Source organism: Orycteropus afer, unplaced genomic scaffold, assembly GCF_000298275.1.
Source record: "Orycteropus afer afer isolate SDZICR_OR568_19922 unplaced genomic scaffold, OryAfe1.0 scaffold00103, whole genome shotgun sequence".
NCBI lineage: Eukaryota > Metazoa > Chordata > Mammalia > Tubulidentata > Orycteropodidae > Orycteropus > Orycteropus afer.
In genome coordinates, this window is record NW_006921690.1 from 5,596,751 (window position 1) to 5,614,291 (window position 17,541).

The window sequence follows — 17,541 nt, forward strand, 5'->3', positions numbered from 1 at the left end:
AATAATTAACAGTTCAAGGTATTTCAATCCTTAACCTTGGAAGTGATAGTTATCTACAAGTGAGCTGTTAACGATGTAAATTTGAATCTCCTGAGTTCACGGAATAGTTTGGATGTGCATTTAAAGATCAGAGAGCAAACAGAAAAGATAAAACAATAGTATGAATATCTGTACACCTTCCAAGTAGGCACAATGTTCATTTACATTTTGTCATACATGCTTCATCTTTTCTGAGTATAAAGAACATTGTTTGCATAACCGTAATAGCATTGTCACATTTAAAGGGGACAGTAGTGTTCTAATATAAATTCATATCTAGTTATTTACATTTTTCCAACTTTCCTAGATCCACGGTTTCTGAAATTACCTATATCTATGACTGATAAAAGTTTTTTAATTTTATGTCACAGTGGGGCGTTTTCTGTTGTGCCTTGTGTTTAAATATCTGCTCTCAAATACGCTATTTCCCACTCCTACCCACCCATTTGGGGAGCTCTGGTAGCATAGTGACTAAGACACTTGCCTGCTAACCAGACGGCTGGCGGTTCAAACCCACCAGCCACTCCTCAGAAGGAAAGTTGGGCAATCCTACTTCCGTAGTGATAACTGCCTCGGAAACCCAAGGAGGGGTCGCTATGAGTCGGGGCTGACTCGACGGCACATAACAACAACAACAACAACAACCCACCCATTTGAATAGGAAGAATATATGAAGTAAAATATTGTTTCCAATATGTTATAAATGGAAAATTCTCATTACCTGTTTCAGAGAACAGTTACTTTTGGAACTACCACCATAATTGGAGGAAGGGGGTGGGGAGTGAATTTGAGGTTTTTTGTTTTTTTTTGTAATAGGCAACTTCAGTATGAATTTTAATATATTTTCAGTAAATGCTAAACTTTTCCAAAATACACATTGAATTGTACTTCAGTTTTTTAAAAGTCAGCAGGTTCTTTTAATTATGTTACATTTTTATATAAATCCTTATAAACACAAATTTACGTATAGACATTTTACAAGGAGAAGGATGTACAAGTGATATCTATGGAGGTTAAATGTTTTCCAAGTTTTTGGAAGGTAAATTTAAAAGTATCTTTTGAAAATTATTTTCAATTGCATATTGTCGATAATTTTTTCTTTATTCTGATTGTCTCAATATAGTAACATTGAACTTGTAATGTTCTTCAGGCATTGTGTTTGTATTTATTATTGCTTTATACAGATTATTTGATTAATCACAGTTTACCCTTTAAACTAGGTAGATACTATCCTAAAGAGTCATGGTGTTGCATTGGTTAAAGTCTTTGACTGCCAGCCAAAAGGTCTGCTCAAACCACCAGCCTCTCCATGGGAGAAAGATGTGGCAGGCAGTCTTTTTCCATAAACACAGCCTTGGATACCCTATTGGGGACAGTTTTCCTCTGTCCTATAGGGATGCTGTGAGTCAGAATCGACTAGACAACAATAGGTTTGGTTGGTTTGGATAGGTATTACCCTAGTTTTTTCAGAGCTTCAGTTTTTCTGGTGTTAAGAGAGCAAAGTAACTTGCCTGAAAATCAACAGGGTAAACTGGTCTAAAGTTGGGGAGGTGAGGACTTAAACTCAGGTGTTCCAATTTCTGCCTCAGAGGTGCTGATTACTATACCAACTAAAGGAGCTTTGGTGCCACAGTAGTTAAGAACTGAGCTGCTGACCTAAAGTTTAATCCACCAGGAGCTGCATGGCAGAAAGACCTGGATAGAGATCTGCTTTCAGAAATACTACAGGTTAAGAAACCTTGGGGGGCAGAATAACTGTCCTATAGGGTCACTGTGAGTCAGAATTGACAGCACACATGACAACAATAAAACTAATCATAGAGACCTAAAATAGATCAAAGGAAGTTGTATGGGAGGTTCATAACTGATGGCTTTTTTTTTTTTTTTTTTTCCCTAGCCAGGTTCTTGGTATTCTTACATAGCTAACTTGTTGATCAGGATTTTGAGGTACATTTGAAAAATTAGATTACTATGTACATACTCCACCCCATGAAGAAAATTGCTTCAGTAGAATTTCCTACAAACCTTTAGAAGGTAGTTTGTACAATAACGTTCATGTAACCTCAAGTTATGCTTTCTATAAAACCTTATTTCTAAAATCCTACTTGATTTTGTTCCATTTAGTTTTACCCTGTATTGAGTGATAATCTGTATGTTGAAGGTAGCCGCCATTGAGTCTGTTCTTAACTACAGTGACCCTGTGTACTACAGAAAGAAACACTGCCTGGTGTTCGCCACCATCTTCACAGTCGTTGCTGTATTTGGAACCTTTGTTTTCTGCCACTGGTGGTCCATCTCACTGAGAGTTTTCCTCATTTTTTTGGTGACCCTCTTTTTTAACTAGCATGATATCCTCCTCCTGGAACTGGTCCTTCCAGATAACATGTCTTTGCCATCTTCCAAGGATGATCTAGTTGTATTTTCAAGATTTGTTCATTTTTCTGGCAGTCTGTGGTGTATTATTCACCAGTACCATAATTTCCAATGCATCAATTCTTGCTGAGTTTTCCTTACTCATTGCCCAGGGTTTGCATGCATATGCGGTGATTAAAAATATCTTGGTTTAGGTCAGGTGCTCCTTAGTCCTCAAAGGGACACCTTTGCTTTTGAACACTTTAGAAGCCATTCTCACTTCTAAGAAACATTCCAGCTGTATTTCCTCCAAGACAGATTTGTTCGTTCATCTGGTAGTCTATGGTACATTCAGTATTTTTTTTTTACCAACACCACAATTACGAATGCATCAATTTTTCTGTAGTTTTCCTTATTCATTGTCCAGCTCTCACTTGCATATGAGGCTGTTGAAAATACTAAGGCTTGGGTCTGGAGCTCACCCTAGTCTTTGAAGTGACATTTTTGTTCCTTAACACTTTAAAGAGATCTTTTGCAGCAGATTTGCCCAATACATTATTTGATTTCTTGACTGCTGCTTCTATAAATGTTGCTTGTGGATCCAAGTAAAATGAAATCGTCTTCAACCTTAGTATTTTCTCCGTTTATCATGATGTTGCTTATTGATCCAGTTGGGAAGATTTTTGTTTTCTTTATGTTGAGGTGTAATCCATACCAAAGGCTGTAGTTTTTGATCTTCACAGTAAGTTCTTCAAGTCCTCTGGCAGGAATTCTGTACATGAAAGGGGGTGAATCTTAGGTATTTTTGGGTATTTAAGAAATTAATAATACATTCTTTATAATTTTGAATACATTCAATATTAATATTGAGAACAGTAACTTTTACCATCAGTCTCTAGCAATTAGGAGTTTCTTTAAAATGGAATTTTCTTAAATTAAGGCCAGTGTTGAATACTTAAAGAGTATGTGAGCCTTTGAGTATTTGCTTACTAAAGAGTTGTATTCATACTTTATTTCCAAAATTGGTTGTTTGGTTGATTGTTGGAGAATGAGGTTTTTAAAATACTAGAACGTTTGAAACAAAACTTGATGAAAAAAGTAAATTCATCAGGACACACACATAACTTTCTTAAAAACAAAATTTGTGAAAGCATCTTGATGCCTGTAACTAATGGGAAAATCAGCATTTATTGAAACTATACCAAACTTTCTTTTCAGTTACTGTAATTTATCAAAATGTTTAAACAATGTAAGAAATTTTTTTGTGCACATCTCCAATCTGTCATTGAAACTTGAAATATGCAAACTACCTGGTACTATCCACTTAATTTGAAGAAAATCATTATGTCAAAATTTGCATTGTTTACCTGTAAAACAATTTGTAATTCTAAGTTACTCAGAATTGAGCAAGTAGAATTTTACTTGAGTGTTTAGATTGAAGATACTAAGTCTAAGACGACGCTTCATGAATAGGAGGACAACTTTGTAAACTATAGTTTGTAACTTTTAGGAGACTGTAGACTGAAACATGGAGAAGTTTTTGAACAAATCTTTTGGCAAGTAATTTTATATGTGGTATACTAGTTCTTTAAAGGACCCTGAAATAGTGGATTTTTAGTCGAATAAAAATTTGGAGATGCCTACTGATGTGTTTGCCCAGATAAAATTGCCAAATTTTAGTTTGGCAAATTTCAATTGCAAACTGTTAATTCCATTTCAATAGTATAATTGACTGTTGATTATGTGTATTCTCAAGTCATCTAGTACTTTTTCAGGACCCATACTATGTATATTTTGATCAGTTTTTAATGTGGCTGTAGGCAAAAATAAAAAAGCCTCAGGTTCTGGATTTTACTTTACATATCAAAGTTTGAGACTTCTTTTTGAACAGAACTATGAAACTGATGTTCTAATGTCTTCTGAGTATTTTTGGAATACTTAGAGACTGAAATTAAAGTGGAAGTGCAAGAACAGTAGTTTCTGCACATCTGTTTGATTAAAAAAAAATTTGATAGGTCAAATACAGTCTCTAAATTTTCTTTTGCAATTTTATTGATTTGGGAAATCCAAGAATTCTAGTAAGGGAAGAAATAATATGTGGAGAAAAGTATTAAGAATTACATTGATTGTGACAATGTATATATTTAGAAAAAATGGCATTACATGAAATAAAATGTTTTCATAGTAGTGAGAGTAGATCAGGATTATAATGGAATTTTGATCCTTGAACTGGTAAATTCAGCTTTGTTACCTTTGGCTACTTTCTCGCTGGAATCTTCAAAAACATTAGAATAATCACGTTCTTTCCCAAGTGGAAATTGGATATAGTTAAATGTAAGAAGAAAAAAAATATATACTTTTTTCATGAATTTATATCTGTATTCTTGGTAATTACATTTAAACATTGTTTTTAGAATTTTGGTATTCATAACTTCAAGTAAGCTGATTAATTTTATTGTATTTTGGTAAAATACATATAACAAAAACTTGCCATTTTAATTGTTCAATTCAGTGACATCTATTATGGTCAGCATGTTTTGTAACCATTACCACTGTTTTCACAAGTTTTTATCACTGGAAGCAGAAACTTAGTACCCCTTATGATTAATTTTAAATTCATAGGAAATTAGTTTAATGAGTGAATACCATCTGCTTGATACCACCATTGTAGATAGACTACATTGTGGAGTGTCTTCTCCAGCCACACTGGCCTCCTTGATGTTTTTCAAACATTCTTGACATACTCCTACCATAGGCCCTGTCTTTGTATTAGCTGTTTTAACTGTTTGACTGCTTTCTATGAATCTTTGCAAAAGTGTTACCTTTTCTATAAATTGTACCGTGGTGGTGTCATTGTTATGTGCCGTCAAGTCGGACTGACTCGTAGCGACTCCTCCTTGGGTTTCCAAGGCAGTATCACTATGGAAGTAGATTGCCCCATCTTCCTTCTGAGGAGTGGCTGGTGGGTTTGAACCGCCAGCCTTCTGGTTAGCAGTCAAGTGCCTTAGGCACTACACTACCAGAGCTCCCAAATTGTATTGTAGCCAGCCTATTTAAAATCCCCAACACCCCATCCCAACATACCAGAACTCCTGATCCTTTGCTGTGTTCAGTTTCATCAGCTGCTATCCAGATTTCTTAAGCTTTATGGTTTGTCTTTATTCTAGGAGCCTGAAATAATTGTTTATCTTACTGTACAACTTGAATTTCAATATTAAAGGATTACCTTGTTTACTGAAAGTGAAAAAAACTTGAGGCACTTCTGATGAAGATCAAAGACTACAGTCTTCAATATGGATTACATTGTAACATAAAACAAAAATCCTCACAACTGGACCAATAAGCAACATCATGAGAAACAGAAAAGATTGAAGTTGTCAAGGATTTCAGTTTACTTGGATATGCAGTCAATGTCCATGGAAGCATCAGTCAAGAAATCAAACATCACATTGCATTGGGGAAATCTGTTGCAAAAGACCTCTTTAAAATGTTAAAATGCAAAGATGTCACTTTGAGGACTGAGGTACAGACCCAAGCCTATTTCAATCTCTTACACGTGTGAAATCTGAGCAGTGAATAATGAACACCAAAGAATTGATGCATTTTATTTATGGTGTTGGCAAAGAGTATTGAATATACCATGTACTGCCAGTGAGCAAATCTCTTTAGGCAGTGCAGACATAGTGCTCCTCAGAAGTGAACATGGTTAGACTTCCTCTCATGTACTTTGGACATGTTATCCAGAGGATACCAGTCCCTGGAGAAAGGACATCATGCTTTGTAAAGTAGTGAGTGAGAAAGAGGAAGACCCTCAATGAGATGGGTTGACATGTTGGATGCAGCAAGTGGGCTCAGGCATGTCCCCAGTTGTGAGGATGGTACAGTAGTAAGCAGTGTTTTTGTTCTGTTGTACATAGGTTTGCTTTGAGTTGGAACTGATTTGATGGTACCAAACAGCAGCAACACTTCTTGACGTAGCCTTAGGAATTATGTCTAAGTTTCTAAAATACAGACAAAACTAAAAATAATAGACAAATTACTAGCCAGAGGAAAAAAAATTGTCAGGCATATATAGAAGTAAAATTTCTGAGACTTTAGTAGATAGATAAAAGTCTGATCATCACAATGAATTGGGCCAGACCGTATTGGTAAAGCATAAACATAACTCCTTTTCACACCTTTGATTATAAGGTTGTAATATGTGCATAATGCCAGCATTTGATTGATGAGTAGAAATTAACATTGAGACCATTTAGGAAATTGAAAATAAATGCTTTTTAAAAAAAACTTAAATCTATAAACACTATATAGCTTTTACTTTACAAAGTAGAATTACTTCAGTTTAAAACAAAAAGTTCTGAGTTAAATAGTATTTATTTTGTTTTTCTTATAGCTTTTGTGTAAACTTCTGTAGGCATAGCAATCATTAAGGTAAACTCAAACAGCTGGATCTATGAAGAGTTTCTGAGAATTTTACTTGGGGATTCTGTAATAGCATATTATAGGAAATACATTTGGTTAATGAAATTTTATGATTTTTTAACCTTTGAAAATTAGCATTTAAATGAATATTGACTTTAGAGTTTTCAGTTGACTTTTGGGATAGTTTTCATGTCTTTTCCTAATTTTAAAAAGCTGGATATTTAAACTATCTTGAAGGAGACTACAAAGTATGGTAGACTTAAGTTCCTTGGATTAGGTTTCTTACTAAAAATAACTAAGGCTACTAGACAGAATTTTAAGAACATCTTAAAAGCATTGAAGAACTTAGAGAATTGTAAGGAATTACTAGGCTAAAGCCAAAGGAGTTGGGTTAAAAAAAAAACAAAAAACAAAAAACCAAGCCCACTGCCGTGGAGTCGTATCCAACTCATAGCAACCCTTCCTTGGGTTTCCGAGGCTGTATCACTATGGAAGTAGATTGCCCAACCTTCCTTCCAGCCTTCTGGTTAGCAGTCAAATGCATTAGGTACTACACCACCAGAGCTCCCGAAGGGTTGGGTACTGATTGACAAAAACAGGGAGTTAAGCTGCATGCCTAAACTTTTCACCCTGAGGACATTTTCCAAACTGGGAGAACCTGGGCTGCAATTTTGAAGGTTTCAGAGGCAACAAAAGTCAAAAACTAAAATCTGCCAAAAGTGGAATGTGGGAAGACATCTCCCTTTAAAGCCGTGTGCCCAGATGGCTACCCTCAGGGTCATGGTGAACCTGAAGTAAACCTATACCTACTTCTGAACCTCAGAAGACTGAAGAAAGTTGATTTGCACAAAGTTGGTTGGGGAAACCTGAGATAATAAGCTGCCCTTTGCGTGGATTTGTAGTCTGAGTACACATCACTTGGGTGGTTCAAAGAAACAAATAAATGATGCTCCTAAAACCTTACCTTGAGTTGATTCTGGCTCAATGACTATAGGACAGTAGAACTGCCCAATAGGGTATCCAAAGCTGTAAATCTTTACAGAAGCAGAAGGCCTAGTTTTTCTCCCACAGAGCAGCTGGTTGGTTGAAGCCACTGATCTTTTGGTTAGCAGCCAAATGCTTTAACCATAGTGCCATCAGAGCTCCTTAAATATGCTCCTAGGTGCCTGTTAGCTATGCTAATAGCTACCGAAACTGTTTCTGAAGAAATGGATCTTCATCCTAGATCTCAAAGAATCTGTTAAGTGCAGTCTTCCATCAAATAACATTTGTTTGAGCAACATCCAACCACACATTCATTATGGTCCCATAAGGTACAGAGTTCAGAAATTTTCCCTGGAGAACAGGATGCAGCAAACCCAACAACTTCCTGCATGCAACATGTGTTATGTCTTGTATAGAAAGCGATTGTGCTGCCAGGCATATAATGGTACCGTACATTTGTAACCTATGATACATACGTCTTTATAGTCAAAAAATGCCTATATTCTGATTTATTTACTAGTGATCTAAGTTCATAGCACAACAGTGTATGCCTCAACTTGTAGATGGCAGCATCCTATCTCATATTGCATGTTTCTTGAATGCCGTGTATCTGTTTATTTTTTTTTTTTTAATTTAAATAATACTGTGAGATTTATCATGGCTCTCAAATGCAGCAAAACCAGTGCTAGTGATAACAGCAAGAGGCAAAGGATCTATTTGGAAGTGAAACAAGAGTATTCAACATGATGGAAAATCAGTGAATTTATTGCTAATGATTTAGGCATGTGGAACTTGACAATGATAACTCAAAAACATTCTAGAAGCTTTTAAAGGATCGGCTCTACTGAAAGCTACAAGAGTAATGAAAATATGAAGAGGCCTATATCAGAGAAAAAAATCAGTAATAACATGGATTGAGGACCAAATACAAAAGCAAATCCTTCTAAACATGTTGGCCATCACTGCTAAACTGTGAAGCTTGTTCAAGATCCTTCAAGAAAGTGCAGTACTAGACTATGATCTGGGTTCACACACTGTTCAAATTACATGTCTGATTTTGCAGAACGTATTGTGGATGTTAAGGGACACATGACTACTTAAGGATGAGGATCAATTCAGTTATAAAAAAGCAAGAGCATAAGGAAGCCAGATACAGCAGTAACAGTTCTGCAAAGACTTCAGAAACTAGAATTACCAGATGAAGTAAGATTAATAACAGATTAGATGCAGATGAAGAGAGAATTGCAGAACTAAAGGACTACAGATTTGCTCTTAGATAATGAGATGGGAAATATGAAAGAACAGTTAATGACACATGGCGAACAGTGCAAATGGAATCGAAGTCCACAACTACTGGAGAGACAATAGAGCAGAGCACCATTTAAAGAAAGAAAAGGTAAGAACTTTGCAAATGATTGATCAACAGATTCAAGTTTCTCAATCCCAAGCAGGTTTATTTATCTATCTATTTATTTATTTATTTAAATTCTCCCCCTAGATACATCAGAGTAAAGCTATAGAACACTGAAGACTGGGGGTGGGGGGTGCAGGTGGGTACAAAAGCAGCCAGAGAAGAAACAAATGACCTTCAAAGGAATGTCAGATCTACAACTTCTCAACGGCAACATTATAAGCCAAAAGTCAATGGAAATGCTTTGGTTTGCTGAAATAAAATAGCTGTTAAGGTTCTATACCGAAAGAAATGTGTTTTCCAGATGTAGAGGTGAAATAAACACTCATTGGCAGGGTTAATAAAATAATTTTTTGAAAGTTACACCAGTATTTTTGGACATTTCAATTGTATATTAAACTTTCTTGAAAGTATGTATGTTTTAAGAGTAAGAATCTAAATTATATCTACCAGATTACTTAGAACTTTTTTTAAAAAAAATAAGCTTTCTCCTCCAGAGTCATCGTATACAAATAAAAAGTTCTCAATTGAAAGGATTTTAATTAGAATCATGAATAATACAATAATTCTTGGTACTTTTTTGGGGAAAATTTTTTATTTTTGTGGGTTTACTAATTTATAAATTGATAAATCGTCTTTGGTGTAGTTTCAGAAGTTTATAGCTTGTGACATCAAACAATAGTTTAAAGTAAATATTTTCAGTCAAGTTTTTACTCCATTATATATAATTGGAAAATTAATGTTTAATACTTAATTGAGCATGTTGACTTAATTGGAAATTATTAATTTTTTTTATTGTGATTTGGGTGTTGTTTACAAAACAAATTGGTTTTCCCTTCTACAATTCATATACAGTTTGATTCATGACGTTGATTGCAATTCCCGTAATTTAACAGCATTTGTCTCACTTCTTCCTGTGTTTACCATTTGCATTCATACTTTTTTCCTGCCTTCTGAGCTTTATCCATGGGTAAATTGCTGCCCTTTTGATCTCATAGGGTTGATTCTAAGGAGTGCATACCCTTGGTGTTGTTCACCTTATAGACCTGTCTGTCGTCTTTTGTTTGGCTGAAAGTTGAGCCACGGAAGTGAGTTTGATTCCAGGCTTGAAAGGTGTCTAAAGGCCATAGTCTCGGAGTTCCACCACTTTCTATCAGACCAGTAAACCTGGTCTTTTTTTTTTTTTTTTTAATAATTTTGCGTTGTGTTCCACATTTTTCTCCCACTCCATCCAGGACCCTGTATTGTGATCCTTTTCAGAGTGGTTGGCGGTGGTAGCCAGATACCATTTAGTTCTGCTCTTGGGTTATGGAGGCTGGGGTTCTCATGGTCCACTAGTCCTTTGGACCAGTTGTTTCCATGTGTCTTTGATTTTCTTCACTGTGCTCCAGTTAGGAGAGACCAGTAATTGCGCCTTAGGTGGCTGCTCACCAACTTCTAAGATCCCAGTCACTACTGCAAAGTAGATGTACAACATTGTGGATTATGTCGTGTCCCCTGAGACTATGGCCCTCAGCCACGAAGCCAAGGAAATAAATATTTTCAATCTTGAGTTTCACCAGTGCCTTACTTTGTTAATTAGTATCCATTAGTAAGTTTGAAAATTATCTAAATAAGTTAAATTTTTGTACTAATGCCTCTGTACTTTGTTTCATCAATTTGTGTCAGGGTTTCCTTTTTAAAATGCCTATATGAAGTATGGGAGCTCTGGTGACCTAGTGCCTAAGGCATTTGACTGCTAACCAGAAGGCTGGCGGTTCAAACCCACTAGCCACTCCTCGGGAGGAAGACTGGGCAATCTACTTCCATAGAGATAACCGCCTTGGAAACGCAAGGAGGAGTTGCTATGAGTCGAATTGACTCAAGGGCAGTGAGTTTGGTTTGGATATAAAGTATGGTCCAACTTTAAAGTCATAATATCTATTTTTTAAAATTCCTACATTCTATGTGATGTTTTGAAGTTTTAAAACTCCTTTACCTTAAAAATATTAGTTAAATAATTGTACACATCGTGTATGCAAATGCACATTCTATTTCTTTGTATGTGTTTAAGTTTTTGAGATACTTGTTTTAAAAACTAATACAGAAGATACAAAAATATATTGAGGCATAAAAGAAACCCAAAAAGATTATGAATCAACTAGAGGAAAGCTTGAAAAAAAATACATGTTAACAAATGGGACCTGCTGTGAAAAGCCTTAAGCTATCTAATTCCTTTCCCCCCTGCTCAAATAGCATGTTTATTTTCTCTCCTTTTTCCTTACATTCTGTTTTCACTTTTTTTTTCAGTTTTAGTTTTTGTGTAACAGTAAATTTTGGAGATCATTGTTCCTTTTTAGAGAAGTACATGATATTCCATATTTTATTTACATTTAGGATTTCTCGAGCTTTTTTTTTTTTTTTTTTTTTTACGAACAGTGCTACAGCCAGTAACTGTGTACATTACAGGACATGAAATTCCTGGATCAAAGGATATATTTATTTTTTTCATTTTGATTTTTTATTTCTCATTGTCTTCCATGGAGGTGATAACAATTGTAAAACCCATCGATAATCCTTGAAAAACCCATTTTCCTAAGGGTCTTTACATAATAAACAAAACCAAACTCATTGCCGTGGAGTTGGATCTGACTGATAGCGACCCCTCAGGTTTCTGAGGTGGTATCACTACGGAAGCAGATTGCCCAATCTTGCTTATATTACCACATTTTCTAGCTTTTGTCAGTAATATTAGGTGAAAAATCATATACTAATATGGTTTTAATTTACATTTCTCTCATGAATGAGTTTGTACACATTTTCATTTATTTAAGAGCCCCTTGAATTTATTTTTAAAACTGGTTTCCTTTGCATATTTTTCTGTTAATTTTTTTTTTTTTTTTCCTTATTTGGGGGAACAGTATACAGTAAGAGCATTAAGGGAAACTTTTAGCACGATTGCCTATTTAAAAGTTCCAATAATTTTGACAGATTTAAATAGTCGATATGTATTAGTTTTTTTTTCCTTACTAAAGTGGAAGGAATCATAAATATGTTCTAACATGAAAAAAAATTCTTTTCCTTTATTATGTAAGTCTTGTTGACCTGCTTTTAAAATTTTCCTTTTAAATACATGTTTTGCGCTTAGGTTTTTATTTAGTTGGCCAAACCTGTAATTTTCCATTTAAATTAAAGTCTCATGTTTGCAAATTATTTTTCTCAGACATCTTTTGAGCTTTTTACTCTTGCAGTTCAACATTAGACTTTGGGAGATGGATAACATTATGTAATGATTATAGTTTTAATTAGATTTTATAAGGGCATAGTTCTATTACTAGTTATATTCTTTTTTCTCTTAAATTGTTTTGCCTATAAAGTTATTGTTAAGAAAAGTTTTAATTCACACTACAGACTTTGAGGTATTCAGTAAGATCTTATTTTATACAAAATAGTAGGCATCAAAATCAAGACGGTATCTTTCAAGAATTAGATTTTTTTGAAGTGAATTTTATATATAAGGATTATTTTTTTATTCAACTTTAAGGATTTTTTAACTAGATTCACATTTGGGAGGCAGTTAAACACTTCATAAAATTTGGTGTTCCAGCATGCACACTTTCCTATCAACAGTGTATCTCAACTGTTCCAATGTGAAAGCCCATCCATAGATTATTTTATACTTAGGGGAAGAGGTCATAATGGGATTCTGTGAGGGGAATGGACTACTAGTCTTGTCCTTGTCCTCCTCTGCTATAGGTGGAATTGGGAAAGGGCTACTAGGAACTCAGCTTTGAGATACTGAACATTAGGAAACTATTATTTTTCCAATTATGTCTTATGTCATAGCTTTGGATAATCTGCTTGTTAAAAAAGGCCTGGACAAAATTAAACCTGTATGTTAGAATCAACTGGAAAAAATGGCCATATGTGTTTATTAGACCACAGAGGCCTGCGCCAGGCTGTATTTACTGGCTAAAGTATTATATTTTGTCCCAGGGCTTGCTATTCAGAGTTTTATCCCATCAACTTTCTTTACATATTAGTGACAGCATTAAGCAGGAATTCCACTAGAATCTTCATTTCAGTCTCATCTACTAAAACCTTAATAGCAATATTCCATATAGAACTTGAACTTTACAATGATTTACCTTTGGAAAATGTCACCACAGATATATATTTGGCAGAGATAAAATAAATATAAATGAAACATTTCAAACTATCAATCAGATTCCAGAAAATCTGGAACGCCTTTTTTAAGGTTTTGTGGACTTACTTGAAGAAATATACTCAGAAATTTATGAAGGAAGGAAAAGTGTTTTAAAATTTAAGTATCTAATAGATTATTTCATAAACGTTGTTGTTGTTGTTATATGCCGTCGAGTCGTCCCGACTCATAGCGACCCCTCCTTGGGTTTTCGAGGCAGTATCACTACGGAAGTAGGATTGCCCAACCTTCCTTCCAAGGAGTGGCTGGTGGGTTTGAACATTAGGGAGATAATAAATACTTTAACTTTTAAATTAGGAATTGTCCTATTAAAATAGAGCCAAAATTTTGCAACATGCCTATTACAAAGGAAAAAGTCTCAATTTTATTTCTTGATTTTTTTTTTCTTTAGAATTTAATATTTTTATCTGAAATTTTTCTTAGCTTTCATAAAGATAATTTCTTAACTAGGTCTGCCTATTCAAACTACACTTTAAAAATCCCCTAATTCTTTTCTTTAGGTGGTTATTTAAAATAGTGCTAACTTGCGAAATAAAACCATGTTTCCATTTAAGAAAATTAGTGGAAAATAGAATTAATTTGTGTAATGAAGATGGAATGATGTAAACCATGTGAAAATCTACTAGCTTTCAAAATCCATATTACGAATTTTATTTCACTCTTACTGTCTCCATTCTGTAAAATTGTTACATATTCTGAATTGACTGACAGTAAAAGAATTATCAGTGTTTCTAAATTATTTTATTGAAGTGAAATTTTTTTGATGTTTTAACAAGGATTACAGATTCAAAATGAAATTTCTTTAAAATGCATACATGTACATTTTCACATTTCTACAGATACTCAAAATAATATGCTAATAACTGCCCATGTTATTTTAGAAAAACTGGTAGATTTTTATTCACATTCATTTAGCAACTATTGGATGTCTACAATATGTTCATACCAAAAACCAAACTTGTTGCCATCAAGTTGATTCCAACTCAGCAACACTATACGCTTGTAGAACTGCTCCATAGGGTTTCCAGGAATAGATTGTGATATGTTCCTCCCATGGAAGTGGTGATAGGTTCTACCACCCATTTTTGGATTAGGGTCTGAGTGCTTTAACCACTGATAAAATTCATTGCCTTTGTGGATTTTTTTTTTTTTAATGGTATTGACTTACTTGTTTTCTAATGAGTCAATGGAATAATACCTGGGTAGGGTACTGAAAAATTACAGTTATAGCAGGTTTCATAATTATCATTGAAGGTAAATATCTGGACAAATAAAATTTTTGGAATTATATGGTTCAATTTTAAAAGGCAAGCATAATGAAGTATCAAATGGCTGGAATTTGAAAATAAAGGGACATGGAAGGTGAAAAAGCAGAACTTGTCATGATCCTTAAAAGGAAAGTTAAACTTAATTGTATTTTTATATGAAAGAGTAATATACATACTTAACTGTGGAAAACTTAGACAATTATAGGTAAAAGAAAAAAATCCACATTCCTACTGCTTTTCTCCACTAACTTTTCTAGATCATGTATAAAATTTTTAAACTTTCTTGTAACTGTTTTAAACAAAGTAGAATGCCTTTTGTGTCATAATTTATTCTACAAAATCACTTTAAATTGTAGCACAGTATTCCATTCTCTCTCTCTCTATATATATACTATTTAACCAGTCCACTTTTATTGTACATATATGTTGTTTCTATTTTTTTTTGTTTTGTTTTATAAGCAACTCTAACATAATTTTACTTATTTTCATACACTCATTTTTTATAATATCAGAATTTTATACTATCAGAATTGAGCTTTTTAAATCAAAAATAATGATCTTTTAGAGTGAGTTAGAAAATTATAAAAATTGCTTCAGACTTAGTACACGTGGCCAATGTGTAGTTTGTCCAAGAATAGAGAGGACATGGTTGAGTAAAAGTAATTTTGGTGAAAAAGATTATTAGGATATTATTTCTTAAGAACTTATTAAAAGAAACTTGGAATTAGGTCATTTCAGTAACCAAATAGAAATACACTATGTAGATTGAGAAAACTAGAATTGGGCCTTGATGCAATGTTGATTTTATTTTCTTGGAAAAAATACTATAGAAAAGTATCAAATACAGAGTTGCAGAATATAATTTACATGATAATATGTTTTATCTAAAATTGAAGAGTATTTGGAAGTATTGATTAAGATTATGGAATATTCAAGTGTTGTAGAATGAGGATATGGGTTATTTCCAGAATCATGAATCTGTATTGATAGGTAAATACTGTAAGTGTTGACAAGTTGCTTAGAAACTAGAGAAATCTAATCCTTTGAATTTGTATCCACTTCAGTATAGAGGGAGCTCTGGTGGCATAGTTCCTAAGGTAATTGACTGCTAACCAGAAGGCTAGGGGTTCAAACCCACCAGCCACTCCTGGGAAGGAAGATTGGGCAATCTACTTCCGTAGAGATAACCACATCAGAAACGCAAGGAGGGGTCACTAAGAATTGAATCAACTCAAGGGCAGTGAGTTTTTTAGTGAGTTCAGTGTTTAAGCTTAATCCTGTTTTTGAAAAGTGATTTAAGAAAATTTTATGAAAGGTTAGATGAACCATTACTCATGATACTAAGTAGCTTGTATAAATTTAATACTCAATTTAACAGTATACAAATGTAGGTAGAATTAGTAACAAGGGAAAAATATGGTATTCTGATAGGACCCAATAAAGTTGGGAATGCTGAATGACCTTCAGTAAAGGAGTGAATAAAATTTTTCCAGTAACTCAATTGGTAGTGTTTTTTTAAACAGCACTTCTTAATTTGAATGCAATGATAAAATATATCAATAATGAAAGGATTGTAAAGAGTGAATATTTAACTGAATGGTTTTTCACCCCCAAAATTCTCCCAGAACACATGCAAAAAAAAGGTTTCTCTCTGATGGGAGATTAACTTGGCAAATGAGTGAGTGGGTTATGTTTTAAGATAACATATAAATTATAATTATGATCCTGGAAGAATTGTATTGACTGAATAATATTTTAAGTTTACCTGGAAGGATATTCATTTTATTAAGAGAACACTTGATAAAAGCTGAAAATTAAGGTAGTAGGATAGAAAAGACTAAGTTGTTGTGAGAGAAATGAATTTACATATTTGGTCAAAGTCAATCAGTTCATCTGTTATGAGTATCTTTCTGTCTGGGCAGTAGGAAACTAATATCTCTAGTTTCTAATTTTTTAGATTAGTGGCTTATAGACTTGATTTTCTTACATCCCTGATAGTTCAAATATCTCAAATAATTGCATATATTTCTCAAGTTCTCTATTTGATTTATCTTTAAAAGGAAGATAGATGCCATATAGCAATTTGAGGGAAGTGACATAGTAAAAGGTAGAGTGGCAAAACTAATTGAGTCACGAAGATTAATCATGAAGGTGATTTTGATACTTCAGGCAAAATTACTCATTTTTCTTAATAAATACAATGTCATGCTATCAAGGGAAAAGTATTTTTCTAACTCAAATTTTGTAGACTGATCATGTTTTGAAAGGTAATATTGGTGTAGTGTTGGCAATGCATTTACTGTAAGTGGAGAGTATAAATTTATTAAGCAAAACACTTGGTGAGTATAAATGGTAAATAATTGTTGACAGATGCCCTATAAATTAAATTAGGTTAAAAGTTTACTTTTGACAGCCTTTGTTGAAATCAGTATTGTGTGATTTACCTAGCAATTATTTAACTTCATTTAGCACTATAGGCATGGCTGAGAATTTGAGAGATTTTTAAAACTGATGTAAAATGGAGATGTTTATCTCTAGAGAAAAATACTAGTGTATTTTGCAGAAAAGGAAATTATTGTCCAAAATTAGCTATGATTTTCTTTCTTAAAAAACAAAAGCAAACAACTCTTTATTGTTGTGAAAATAACAGTGAAAATTCTAATCTTTCTAATGATAAACATTTTAGTTAATGGGTTTGTGTGCATTCCTCTTGAGTCTTTCGCATGAATGGATAGACTGATGAATGGATTGATGGATACATAAGTACACTATATGTGTTTACTATTCATTATTTTTATTTCACTTTTGTAATATTTTGTGGACATATTTCCATATATATATATATATATATATAAATTTTG

At 33.7% G+C, this 17,541-nt stretch overlaps 1 protein-coding gene across 1 annotated transcript in view; it reads left to right on the plus strand.

Annotated features, from left to right (window-relative positions):
• Positions 1 to 17,541, plus strand: part of CSTF3 (cleavage stimulation factor subunit 3) — a 99,890-nt gene that overhangs the window by 14,685 nt on the left and 67,664 nt on the right. The window lies entirely within an intron of this gene.